Source organism: Puma concolor, chromosome C2 (genome assembly GCF_028749965.1).
Source record: "Puma concolor isolate L17-30 chromosome C2, mPumCon1.1.hap2, whole genome shotgun sequence".
NCBI classification, from domain to species: domain Eukaryota; kingdom Metazoa; phylum Chordata; class Mammalia; order Carnivora; family Felidae; genus Puma; species Puma concolor.
The window spans coordinates 49,792,851-49,807,200 of record NC_141675.1 but is presented as its reverse complement, the minus strand read 5'-3'; the positions used below and the strand labels follow the sequence as shown (position 1 = coordinate 49,807,200).

At 42.3% G+C, this 14,350-nt stretch overlaps 1 long non-coding RNA gene across 2 annotated transcripts; it reads right to left on the bottom strand.

The window, feature by feature from the left end:
* Positions 1–8,138: 8,138 nt before the first annotated feature.
* LOC147577246 (uncharacterized) lies at positions 8,139–13,754 on the bottom strand. Of its 2 annotated transcripts, none has more exons than XR_015240072.1 (2): positions 13,169–13,754; positions 8,139–8,766 (listed from the first exon to the last, which is right to left on the bottom strand). It is a non-coding gene; the product is annotated as an uncharacterized LOC147577246 (long non-coding RNA). The 2 variants fall into 2 exon arrangements; XR_015240073.1 differs by having other exon boundaries at positions 13,238–13,754.
* Between the last annotated feature and the right edge of the window lie 596 nt (positions 13,755–14,350).

The window sequence follows — 14,350 nt, the reverse complement described above, 5'->3', positions numbered from 1 at the left end:
AGTTTAAATGGTTTAAAAAGGACATGAGGAATAGAGGACGTGCTTTGCTGAAGCTATAGATGTCAGATTATAAATCAGAGAGTGGTAAGGGACCTTGGACCACCTAAATCCAAATTCCACATTTTGTGGGTTAGGAAGAGAGCTGGTAATGATACATCCCATGTGACCTACCCCCATGAGAATCAGCACCCTCTTTACTTTTCTCCACATGCCTTTGACTGTCTATAAGGCTTATATTAGGGTGGATCTTTTACATATAAAGTTGACTTTATATCGAAATCTTGTTATCATAAAGGATTATGAGTTTTCTTATAATACTGAAGGTTTGTTGTACTAGTTCCATGAACTATTGATCTCTCTGTGCATATGCTTGTGCATGCGTGTGTGTGTGTGTGTGTGTGTGTGTGTGTGCTTGTGTGTGGGTCCATGCATGTGTTTGTGCGTGTGCATGAATGCCTATGTTCTGTTGACCCAACTGTGCTGGTTGATCTGGTTCACTGTAATCCCAGGTCAGGGGAAAGGGAGCAGACACTCTTCTAAAATACTAGAAGTGTATTCAAACACTATGGTAACCAGTAAATTTATATTTACATTAGCTTATCACAATCTTATTTTAGTATTTGACTTAGTTTCATTCATTTTTAAACTTCACTTTCAAACTTTTAAAGCTCTTTTCCTCCCCCTGGAGGCCACACCTGTCTATGTTTTCCCAGAGTGTGTGTGTGTGTGTGTGTGTGTGTGTGTGTGTGTGTGTGTGTGTTGAGGGGCAGGGGTGTGGTCTGTTATTAATTAATTAATTTCTTTATTGGCCTATTTAGTTCTGTCCCTACTTCTAAGCCAAGCCCTTCTGGTGCTTTGGGATACAGAGGAGAGGCACAGGGCAAAGATGTCACTCTCCCACTGAGCAGTCTATAGTTCCTTCATTGTTGTTTCTCTGGCTCATACAGGCTGCCTGGCATCATGCTCCCCCTGCAGTGGCCCAGGTCCAGTGTGCCTCTCCAGGAGGCACCGCTGTGGCAGGTTTCCTCCTGCTGGAGCTCCCTGCCCTGGCCTGGGAGAGCCAGCTCTGCTGGACCTCCTCCACCACACCTGTTAAGCCCTCCAAAGACTGTCTGTCCCACAGTCCCATTTGCTGGGTTCCCAACCCCAGCTGGAGGACACTAGGGTGAGGAATTGGCAAGTATGAGTTCAGCTCTGTCTGAGATGGCCACCCCACCTGTGGGGACACCTGACATCCTTGCCACGGCCATTCCAGGAGTGTGGGCCACTGCTCTGCTGTCCGCTCCGCATCCCTGATCTCACTCCTCTTGTCCTTTGCTGGGAGCAGATGGGCAAGCCAGAGACTAAGCAGACATGGGTCAGGGAAAGAACTGCCCTCCTCTCTTTCTTCCAGACACCCCAACTTAATGAGAGGTTCTCTTGGGGTGCTCCACTCTTGACTTTGGAGAGAGTAAGCACTCCGTCTCTCCACAAGGAAGGCCTAGCTTCTCTCCATCACTGCACTCCCCTAGATGGCAGACTCCTCCTTCTTTGGGTTTAATCTGAGTCGGGGGTGGGATGTTCTTGGAGGGCTGGTTGGTTCCAAAGATTTCAGTGAGCCTGCAGGCCCCTACTACCCACTCTAGCTGCAGGCAGATGTCAGCTCTCTGAACTAGGAAAGGGCTTTTAGGGCCTTTGTTCTTGGCCTTGGACCTTTGCCACAATTCCGAGACACCAGGAGAAATCCCTCTTGACATTCTGTATCACAGCCAACATACTCTGTTCTCTGTCAAAGAGCTCAAATCAAACCCCTGGTGTTTCAAGGCAAGATGTGCAATCCGGAATCCCACTGATTGCTAGCACATAGTTCAGAGGTATACATTTCAGTTTTAATGGGAAAATATGTCCAATTTTCTCTAAACTTTTGACTAATATGTAAAGAGCTAAATTTTTCTTTAATATGTTGCTTTTGTATTTTTAATCCTGAAGAGAAATTTCCAGAAAATGAGATTTTCACATAAGTTTAACTAGTTTGTAAATAGTTGTACATAGTAAACTGATAACTCAACATTTGTTTGGTTATTTTAATTAATTATTAAAAAACTCTGTAGCAGAGAAACAGACCTGCCCAATGTCATCCAGTGGGATTAGTCAGTGGCCAGGGAGGGCCAGATACTAAGGCTCCACCATAATGGGGCTCACGGGTTCTCTATTATATACCCTAAATCTTCCAGAAATCATCTTGACCCCCAACACCTAATTTGATGGTTTAACTGCATGATAACTGTACCTCACACTGTGTTTGAGAGTAACAGACCTCCATGTAAGTGTAAGTCACGAGGTGGAATTTTTTAAAGTTTATGTAATAGTAGTTTAATTATTTCAGTGCAGCGACTATCTGGGCCACCTAAACCAGGTGTCAAAATATTCCTTCTGCAATGATGCAAAATATTTCTTTTGCAGTGAATACAGAAATGAGGTATCCAATGGGTTTCAATAGAAAATATACTTGCTTTTAGTATGGTTAAAAAGTGGAGCACTATCCCTACTCATAGACGTTGAGGAGAGCATTTCCAGTCTCCTACACACAGGGGGTTTAACTGCAGCATCAATTCATATGTGTCTATTGTTGGGGAACTTATTGGTGCAAACACCAGCATGTATATTTGATGGCCAGTTTTTAAAAATGTTTTAATAACTGGCTTTATTATCTTTTAGCAGACATATAAATAAATTCTTTTTGGGTTACAGGGGGAAAATAGTCAAAAAGATTGATTGGAGAAACAATTTTCCTAACTGCATCATAATGGAGTAGAAGCAATAATTTTATTAAAGAACTTTTTTCCGCAAAAAGAAAAAGCTGGAAGGAGTTTATGCATTTATCGGACCTGCCAGAGATCCAGAGATGTCTCTTTCACAGTGGCTAGAATTTCCCAAATATGCCAAGTGAAACATACATGGAACCAGGGAGCCTCACGGTCCTGGGGGTAAGACAGTTGACTTTGAAATAGGAGCAGACCAGCCAGGTCAGCCAGCAAATGGGTGAAGAACAAGAAAGAAGCCAGACAGACACTTTGAAGCCGATCATTTAGGGACAGCATGACTGACCATCTTGGTATTTCTGAGTTGCAAAACTGCTTGAATCCCTGCTTTAATGCCCTGCTTTGTGAGGTCCCTAAATAGTTCTTCCTCAGAGAGAGATCTGGCCTTATGGGTGAACTGTGTAGGCTTGCTTTCAGGATATCTTCTTTTGCTTTGCTTGGTTGATAAAAGCATAGTCACAGATTCATTCTTTTACCTAGTATATGTGTGTTGTCGGGGGCTGTCTTCTGCAGCCACCACATTGGGTGTCTTCTATGGGAAGTGGCACAGAGTGTTACTTACACAGGGCAGGACCTGGTCCTTCAGGGGACCTGTATTAGTCTTCTCAGCTGCCATAACAAAATACCACGGGCTGGGTGGCTTAAACAACAGACATTTATTTTCTCACGGTTCTGGAGGTTAGAAGTCTGCCCCGGACTGAATGTTTGTGCCTCCCTCCCCCCCATTCATATGTTGAAAGCCTAATCCCAGTGTAATGGTATTTGATGCGAGGCCTTTGGAGGTAATTAGGTCATTAGGGTGGAGCCCTCAGGTATACGATTTGTGCCCATATAAGAAGACACCAGAGAGCTAGCTAGCTTTCTCTCCACCAGATGAGGATATAATGAGAAATCAGCAGTCTGCAACCAACCCAGAGGAGGGCCCTCACCTGACCTTGTTGGTACCCTCATCTCAGACTTGCAGCTTCCAGAGATACATTTCTGTTGTTTAAAAGCCACCCAGCCCATGGTAGTTTGTTGTAATATACCAAACTGACTAAAGTTCAAGATCAAGGTGCCAGCAAATTTGGTTCCAGGTGAGAGCTCTCTCTCTGGTTTGCAGATAGATGCCTTCTTGCTCTGTACTACTCACATGGCCCATCTTCTGTGCATACAATCAATGACAGAGAGAGAGGACAGAGAGCACAAAATTAGCTCTGGTGTCTCCTCTTTCTATAAGGACATTAGTTTTATTGGATCAGGGCTCCAACCTGATGGCCCCATTTAACCTTAATTACCTCCCTAAAAGTCCTATCTCCACATATGCTCACACTGGGGGTTAGGACTTCACTATATGGATTTTAGGGATACACACTTCAGTCCATAAGAAGACCCATGTGGCACACCCGTATGAACTGATGTCTGGCCCTTGTGGGTTCCAGCATTGATGTCTTCACATGTCACCTGACTTAATCCATTCTGGGATTCACCTCCTGGACTTTTCCAATAGTCTCTATCCACAAATGAACTTTTGCCCCTTACCTGTCTCCATCCTACACACATTGCTTCAGCTCCCCCTTCCTACTTCCTGCCCCTGTGTCAGAGTCACCTGCCATGGGCATCTTGCTGCAGAAGAGGGTGCATTAATCCATGTCATTTTTGCTTCTACCATGTACAAGACAGATCAGGATCTATGTCAAAGATTCATCTTGGGAGAAAACTCCATATTGAAGTCCCCAGGGCCTGGAAATTAGCTCTTGCCCTTCAGTAGATACTACTGTGTGAGGTGCTCTGCTAGGACTGAGGGAGATGTAGTCTCTATTCCCACAGTGGATGGGATCCCTTTCAATCCATGATGAACTGTCAATTTAACAAGAAAACCCTGAGTGATTTATTAAAAGATAGACTTTGACAGCAAAGTATTTGCAAACATATATCACCCCTCTGGAAACCATAAACCTGCTCCTGTTTGTGGCGATGCATTTATTCATCCAGCAATCACACGTGTTCATTATAGAGGGAGTGTAAGTTGCCAGCAGAGGCCAGAGTAGGTGAGACTGGAAATTTAGACAGGATTCAGATTATGAAGGCCTTGTGTTCCTAGCTGAAGACTTTGTTCTGCAGGTAATAGGAAAGGTAGAGGCACAGGGGATAGATTCATGTGACTCTGAAGTTGTGGAACCCACAGGATATGGACCATGAGGGCAAGGGCTCACTGCATAATAACCCCTGGCTTCTGGCTGGTGAGCCTGGGGGGCTGTCTTCTAGAAAGGGAATGCAGAAGTCAGAGCAGGCTTCTGGCAGGGGTGATGGTTTTGCTTGGGGAGCATGGAAGTGGCAGATGCCAGGGGGGCATCTAGGTGGGGATTCTGAGAGTCTGTGTTTCCCTTGAGCCTGGGTGCTCTGTAAAGAGACCTTTTCTTCTCACTCTCTCCTTCTTTGGTACCTGCTTCTGTCTGAAAGCCTTTCTCCTTCTGCCTGGCTCATTCTCAGGCCATCTTCAAACTCCTTTCCCGGAGTTCCTTGGAGGGATCCTCCCCAGGAGTACCACTTTATCCACCAGGTCCATGGCTGACTTTAGCCCCTAAGCGTGATTATTTTGTCACAACTGCTGTCCTGCCTGGACGCAGCCTGAACCCCCCTCCCCCCACCCCTTTCCATGTGCTCAGGCATGACTTGGGTTGTCTGTCCCCAGCTGTTTGTGCTTCCGGGTTGGATAGCCAGCTGCATCTTGTGGCTCCCTAATTACCCCTTTACTAAAACACTGTAGAGTCCTAAGCTCTTCTAGGTACAGACTGTTCCTGGGTACACTTAGAACTTAAGGAAACAGAGAGACAACATTAGGACATTGCTATCACAGAGCCTTTTTGGAAAGTAGACCCAGTAATATAAATAAATGCATGATGAAAAAAAATCAAAACATAGGATGTCCAGGGTCCTTTCCTGGAGGGGAGACAGTGTAGAAACAAGGCTCGGTCTTTCAGGAAATGCCTTTCATCCCCTTCCTCATTTTCTCAAACTCAGGTCAGAGAACCTCTTATTTCAGGTTCTGGTGAAAACACGAGGTAGAAGCCCTGTTTCTGAATTATAATAATAAATATTATAATAATAATATAATGCATGTTTTATGCCATTTAATCCTCATAGCAAGGCTATACTTACTGTTATATACTGTTATTATTCCTTTTTTTTTTTTTTTTTTTACAAGAAAAAGACATGGAGCTTAAACAGGTTACGTCACTTGTCCATGGGTCCCACAGCATGGCAGTGGTGAGACTAGGCTCAAACCTACCTACCCAGGACGCATGTCGCTGTGTGTATACTGGGCCTAATAGTGTCTCCCCCAAATTCAAGTCCACTTGGAGCCTCAGAATGTGACCTTATTTGGAAATAGCTCTTTGTGGATATGATTAGCTAAGATGAGGTCAATGCTGGATTAGGGTGGGCCCTAAATCCAGTGACTGGTGTCCTTATCGGAAGGTCACGTGAAGACACAGAGACATAGGGGTGAGAAAGCCAGGTGAAGATGCAGATTGGAGGGATGGGTCCTCAAGCCAAGAGCACCACGGATTGCTGGCGACCACCTATGCCAGAAAAGGATCTTGGGACAGATTCTCCCTCAGAGCCTCAAGAAGGAACCAACCCTGCTGGCATGTTGGTTTCAGATATCTAGCCTCCACAACTGTGCACTGATAAATTTTTGTTGTTTTAAGTCACTCAGTTGTTACAATACCCCAGGAAACTGACACACTGGACTATGGCTGAATTAATTTTTCAAATCATTTCTGAATAGTCAAAATGATAATCATTTTCCAGGTACTTTCCATCTTCTTCCAGTGTTGATTTGACAAGGCTTATTTTAACCTAGATTCATTTCCTCCTTTATACAAAATTTCCTGGTTTATTTATGTATAGGTGTGCCATCTAGTGGCATGAAGTGAGAAATGCTTGTTATTTTTAGAAATGGCTATGATTTGAGTAGTCTCATTTGCTTGCTCCCTGAAGAATATCAGAAAGAAAATCCTGTAGTAGAATCTTTCCTAAATATCTGTCTGAGTGACACAAGATAATTCAGATGATTTTCTAAAATTATATCTAGGTTTTAAAAGAGGTAAAATTAAGACATTAATTTTAAGTCGGACTTACAGCAAAAAAAAAAATTTTTTTTTGGCATTATTTTTACAATTCAGCGTATTATGAGGAAGTTTGTGTCAAAAATACATGAACCTTGTGGGAATATCTTTTAGTTTTATTGTGAATTAAAGTAACTTTAGTAACTTAACCAACTTTATCTCTGCATCTACAGATCTACCTACCTATCTCCATATATGCATATTTTATAAGATTTGATGTTATTATTGGGAGATTATTATACAAACAGCATTAACAGATTTAGCTGCATTTAACCTACATACATAGGGTAATTCTGCCATACAAAAATAGAATGAAAATGGATTATGCTACTTTCAACCCCACTGCCTTTTTGTAATGGTGAATGATGTTGTTTTCAAAATTACCCATGGGTTAGTCCTCCTGGCAGTGCCCCAATCATCTCACACCAGGAATGGAGGAATTCTCACTGTGTTCCCCTCCACCTCGTAGAGCACTGCTCAGTTAATCCTTGCAAGGCTCTACTTTCTTCCCCTGCTAAGTCAGTGGATTTTTTTCTCTTACCTTTCCAAGCTTCCTGCTCTAGGGCCCCAGACTAAGGAATGATGGTGTCACCACCCCTCAACATTTATCTTACATGATTCAAAGTAAAGCATCCCCTGACCCATAAAAGACACAGGTTACATCTACTTTGGAAGGTAAATAGCCCCTTCTTAGAATTTTGGTTTGCAAAATTCTTGATAAACTTGGCCAAGTTTAAGATTTCTCCTTTTCAGGGACCTCTGCTTGCTCATGCCCTCAACAAGTACTCAATTTGCTTCTTAGATCACGCACCTTAGTTGTCAAACTGATTTGCTTCAGTGCCTCATTTATAACCTGTCTCCCTCGTTGCTCTCCTTCCTCAGCCCTCCCTCTCATGCTGACTAATGTTCGTTCTGGTGTCCATGACAGACTTGTGCTCGGCTCTCACCTGAAATGGTGCTGTCTCTCTCCACGAGCCAAGTTCCAACAATTCTCTAAGGCCCACACCAAATCATGCCTTCTGCAAAGGCAGGAACATTTTTTAAACCCACTTTGGCCCTGCCAGCATCAACATGTGTTCTGTTTTTCTTCATCCATAACTGAAAATTTGGAAAGACTGGGTGGCTTTCCATGGAACACTTCAAGATCTCTTTTTAAATCGTTCATTTTAGACACCTTGTAATCTGAAAGATGTAAACAGTGGAAATACTGCTTGGCAAAACCCAATAAAGAAATCAAGAAAGATTTTATTTTATAACTCTCCCTGGATGATGCATGGCTTGATAGAGCAATGTTTTTTAGATTGATAGCACTCGGCAGAGCTTTCTGTGGGGAATATTGTTGACTCATGTACAACGAATAATTTTTATATTGAAATTCACTCCTAGTTTATCTGATGTTTCTATCTGCCTCGAGACTTTAGCAAACATAAAAATGAAAAAAATATTGGCATATAACAAGAGAGTATTTTTAATCTAGCATTTTTACTAGAAACACATTATTGCTTTTTTAAATGGAAAAGCCAATTATTTTACACTCACAACAGAATCATTCAAATCATAAAACATCCAAGAAAGTGCTTAAAAAAATAAAAATGATTGACTCTTCAGACTCTGATTGCCCTGACACTGTATGTTCTAGCTTGGAAATTTTCTGATCTTGTAAAAAGGCCATCTTTCTTTCATCTCTTCTTCCCACAGACCTAAGAAGTTTTTGGTTGGGGAGAGGGCAGTTACTTATGCTTAGGAAATTTTGATGTGACATTGCTGCCCTTTGGAGGCCTTTTTTTATGACTGGATTTTCAGTTTCTTCCATAGCTTGTTACATGATGCCAGGAATTAATCATTAGTTGTGGCTGCGAAAAGGAAAAAAAAAAAAAAGGAAACAATAACTATAATAAATACATAATATATTTACTTGTTATATTTAATAAATAATAAATATGTAATACATAAAACATAATAAAATATAACGAACACTCTGTGTTGGTGCTTGTTATAGCGAAAATAGTAGGCACTGAACTATTTGTCACTAGAGGTGCCTGTTAAATTGCCATGTGCTACAAAATCTTTCTCTCTTTATTTTTATTACTTTTTTATATACATATATAGAGATATTGAAAGCAAGAGTGCCGGAGAGGGGCAGAGGGACAGAGAGAGAGAATCTTGAGCAGGCTCCATGCTCAGTACAGAGCCTGATGCGGGGCTCAATGCCACGACCGGGAGATCATGACCTGAGCTGAAATCAAGAGTCAGACGCTGAACTGACTGAGCCACCCAGGCTACTAGAAAACAGAAGCCTCATACACAACATGGCTACCATAAGCTTTGTTATTTGTATCTTGATCAAATCAAGGCTATGATAATTAGACATTCAATTAGAGTTAGATGTCAGAGCTGTTATTGTCAAAACGCGGAAACTGTTGCATACATAATACATGTTAGAAATAGGCTCTCCTTTGTAAGCAATGTGAGATAGTCAACATATAAGGATTGGCTGTTCCTCTTGCATGAATAAGATGTAAAAACTGGAGGAGGCCTACAGTCTACATCCTTAGGGGAAATACCACACGCTCAGTCCCTAATGGTCCCGTGTCCCATTGGTGTAAGATGATTGCTTGCTGATGCCTAAAAGTCTAACAGAATGTTGCCTCTATGTGCTGTTGTATCTGCCTCAAGGGAACTTGTCAGGAAACCTAAAAGGGATCCAGGAAGATGGGACTTCTGTTAGCTTACGTGGAGTTTTGTGCTGCTTGCTAATGAGTGTGTGGTCAACACGTACCTGTATACATGTTACCTTTGCTTTTGTTATAGCCTGAATAGCAAGAGTGGGGCCACAGCTCACCCTTATCTACATCAAACTGCTCTATAGGCTCCTGCTAAGGTCAGCTTCTGGTAGCTGAGGTTAGTTAGTAACAGTATATAAACTTGCCTTTGTAAAATGCCTTAGTTGAGGGAATACATGTCAACATCTTATCAATCAACATTGATAATTGGCTAGACTGTATTGCCCTTTGGCATAACTAAATTACATAGCATGCTAGATGATGAAAGTCTTATTAAAAAAAAAGAAAAATAGAGCAAGGTAAGAAGAAGCAGTTGTGGGGGCAGAGTAGTTGGGTCCTCTGGGGTCTTAGCTATTTTAAGTACTTTGCCTTTTTCTCTGAGACAAATAGGGGGACATTGCAGGGTTTTGAGCAGAGGACTGACATAATCTGATGTAGGATCATTCTGATAGTTGGATTGAGAATAGTCTTGGAGAGCTGGGCTGGAAGCAGGTTCACCAGTGAGGATGCTTTTTTGGGAATCCAGGAGAGAGATGACGGTCTCTCAGGCATCAAGGGTATCCAGGAGTGGTTGCAGCTAGATCTGTTTTATAGTTAGAGCTTACTAGGTTTGCTGATGGATTTCATCGAAGATATAGGAGCAGGAAGAGCCAACAATGACCCCCTTTTGGCCTCAGCATCTGGAAAATGGAATTTCCATTAGCTGAAAAATTGAAGCCTGGGATGAAGTAGGGTTGAAGAAAATAAATAAATATGGGGATATCTTGTAATCCATAACTGCTATAAAAATGTCAGCCTGTAGAATTTGGCGTGTTTATCAAGTCTATGTAATTTAGCATGTTTTAGTAAACTGTTGCTTTTTGCCTAACGTACTCTTGTGTAAATCTCCTGGTTTCTGATGATCGCATCACACCCCGCACAAGAAATCTGCTTTCATTTGCTCTGATTGCTTCTTGTCTCCCTGACAACCTCCTGCCCTGCCTCCAGTCCAGCACAGTGCTGAGGTAAAGATTATTGGCGGGAATTGGCGGGAACCAGACCATTTGCACCTGTTAGCTAGTGAGGAAGTTTGCCATCTGCTTAGCTTATGAAATCACTTAAAGAGCAGAACATAGTTTCTGTCACCAGTTTGCCTCCAACAGTCATTAGTAATGTGAGATGTTTATTGAATTTGGGGTTCCTAGGGTCTGGCCTGTCAGGATCTGGTTCAACTTTTAGATTTCTCTTTCTTGGAGACTTCACAGAAAAACCTCATGGTGCCAAAAATATACATGATATGTTAAGCATTAGCGTGGAGTAGTGAGGTGAGATGTGCCATCCAGATCCTAAGAAGGAGGAAAAAAATGAAACATTCAAAACACCATATTCTTGTTTACTTAAAAAATTACTAACGTACTTTCTAGCCATGGTAACACGTAACAGAGACTGGATTCAATCTCTAACATAAAAAAGGAAAACCAGACAAAATGTAGGAAACAAAGGTTTCCACACATTGGCTATGAAGCAATGCAGGACTGTGATCCTTGAGGAAAGGACAACCAAATCAGTAAGATGAGCTCTGGAACTGACCCAAACTGTTGCCCAAAGGCAGTTTCCAGGCTGCAGAGTCTGGAAGTCTGGCTGAGTTGAAAAGCTTGAAATTGGAATTCTGGGGGCTAGATGCCTGGAGTTTGTGGGACAGAATATCAGGGAAGAGAGCTACAGAGAGTTTCTGAGACACGCAGATGGGTCCTCTCTGGTCTTTGGCCGAGCTCTGATCTGCTCGTGTGTGAGAAGACACTCAGCCAGCACTAGATCAAACATGTCCCAGAGCTCACACTGGGTTGGGAGTATATCATATCCCCACAAGCTAGAGTGGGGAGGCCTTGTAAGATGTGGACATTGAGTAGGATGAGAAGAAGGGGGTTAGCACGAGACTGCCAGTTTCTCCTGACCCATCCTGGTGAACTTTAAAGCAAGTTTCAAAAGGATGAAACTGTTCCTAAGTAACTTGGGTCTAAGTAACTGCGTGCTAAAATAGAGTCCAATACTCCTTAAAGTGCTACAACAAAATCCAGTACCCCGCAAAATGTAAAATTTACAATATCCAGCCAGCATCCAATCCAAATGACCAGGTATATTAGTTTCTTGGAGCTGTCATAGCAAAGGCACACAAACTGGGTGGCTTAGGATAACAGAAATGGATTCTCTCACAAGAGAATTAGTTGACATAGATGTTGCAACAACTATGATAAAAATTCTCCATATGCAGGGTGCGTGGGTGGCTCAGTCGGTTAAGCGTCTGACTTGGGCTCACGTCATGATCTCAAGGTTTGCATGTTCGTGCGCTGTGTGGGGCTCTGGGCTGACAGCTCAAAGCCTGGAGTCTGCTTCAGATTCTGTATCTCCCTCTCTCTCTAACCCTTCCCTGCTCACACTCTATTTCTCTCTCTCTCAAAAATAAACAAACATGAAAAAAAATTACAAAAATTCTCCGTATGCTCCATTTTGGATAGTTTTTTTTTATTATGTGTTCTTTTGGGTTATTTTTTATATAATTTCATCTAATCTCTGTAATAGCATAGAAGACAGAGATTAATATTGTAAGTCATAAGTAACCCCTTAAAAAACTTTGCGAATGCGAGTCATGGAAATTTTCATAGTTCCTTCCTTACTTTTAAATGGAAATAATAATACTTAAACCTCACAGATAAGTTGTGATGATCAAGTGAAAGTTTTATAAATTACCTGTTATATAATTGACTCTTATTAAAGACTAGCAAGTATTTTTGTTAATAAAAGCTGAGGCAATGACAAAAGCAATTATAGGTCCAATTATGATAGACCTATGATGGATGAGGCTGACCACAATAGTTTAATTATGATGGTTTTGATTTATTGCTTTTGGTAAGAACTGTACCAATTCAGACAAGCTGGGATAAGGCGAAAGTCAAATTTGAATGAGCAGTCTTAATTACAGAATTTGAAGAAATGGTTTTTGATTATTGTCAACTACCTGCAGTAATTTGAACCAGGCAGCAAAGTTTTGCCTAGTATATATTCTTAAGGGACTGGGCTTTAATGATTACATAAAATGATCTTTCATTAGCATAACAGGCTTTCAGTTGCTATAAAACAGTTTCTTTACATAAGCAGTTTGTTTTCTTTAGCGATAGTATAACTCCTATTGGAATGATTTGACCAGCAACAACCATATGACAATTTCTTTATAGAGCCAGGCACCAGCCTCAAGGCACCAGCTGAGGGCTATAGCCCTGGCCATTGGGGCACCTGCACCCTGGGGAGCCCCCCTGTGAATGCCTGCCCTCTGGTGATGCCACTTCTTTCCTGTTGTTCCCCCACCTGTGGTGGTGGTAGCTGCTTCCTGTAGTTAGTAATATCCAGATTATTTTAGCCTGAGAATTTTTGCCCTTTCAGTGCTCCAACAACCATACAACCAAGTCCTGAGTTAAATCCCCTCTGTTTTAAATACCTAGCATAACTATTCTCTTGACCAGATCCCAGCTGATAGCATATACCAAGAGAAACAGTTGGCACCGACCAGACCAGAGAGATGCCAGAGATGGAGCAGAGGGGCAGTAACCAGAGAACGAGCTGGAGCTGTGTGGGGGGCAGGAACTAGAAGGAGGATTTCTAGGGCAACCCACCCAGTTGGTTGATGATGCAGCTTTGGCAGAGTGTGCTGTCCTAGTTGCGCCCCCACCAGCGTTTCCTGCTCTCTAGCTGAGTGGCCTTGTCAAAGCCTCATCCACTACTTACAACATGGGTCTTCAGTTTGCAAAATGTGAAGGTTAGTCCAGAGGAATCCCATGCCATGCTTCTTTTTGGCTGTAAGTTTCTCTTGAATGGTTGACAGTTTTGCCCAGGTCCAGGTCGGGAAGACTCTCCTGTTTCTTTCCATATGCTAAGGGAATACAGGATTAAGAAAGCAGAATGATTTGGCCCCCTGGCATGCACAGCCTCTTGAACAGGTAGCAGAAAGGTTTTGTACAGCCTCTGTCAGGTTCAGATACCAGTCAGCCAGAGGAGGCAGCACATGTCAGACTTGGCCGAAAGCGCTGCCACATGGCACTGACCATGTCACAGTGCAGCATGTTACATGCCAGTATGATTGTGTTTGAATGGTGGTCATTCCAAGTGTGGCAGCAAGATGAAGTCATAACCAGAAAGCTAATTAGGTTCCTGGGATGGTGCAAAAGGAGGCACCGGGCAGGATTCCTGAATATGGTATAATTAAAATGACTATGCATGTTTTCCCATATATAAAATGTACTGCCTTTTCTGAATAAGTTTTACAAGAAGGAATAAAGTCTAATTGCTTGCCACTTAAAAAAAATTTTTTTTAATATTTATTTTTGACAGAGAGAGAGAGAGAGAGAGAGACCGAGCATGAGCGGGGGAGGGGCAGAGAGAGAGACACACACAGAAACCGAAGCAGGCTCCAGGCTCTGAGCTGTCAGCACAGAGCCCGAAACAGGGCTCGAACTCACAGACCGTGAGATCATGACCCGAGCTGAAGTTGGATGCTCAACTGACTGAGCCACCCAGGCATCCCAGTTTGCCACTTTTTAAAGAACTGGACTTTTTATTTTAGGTCTATTGTATGTGGCAGCTAGGTCTCCTTGGTCTTAATATAATTAGTATGGAAAAAGCT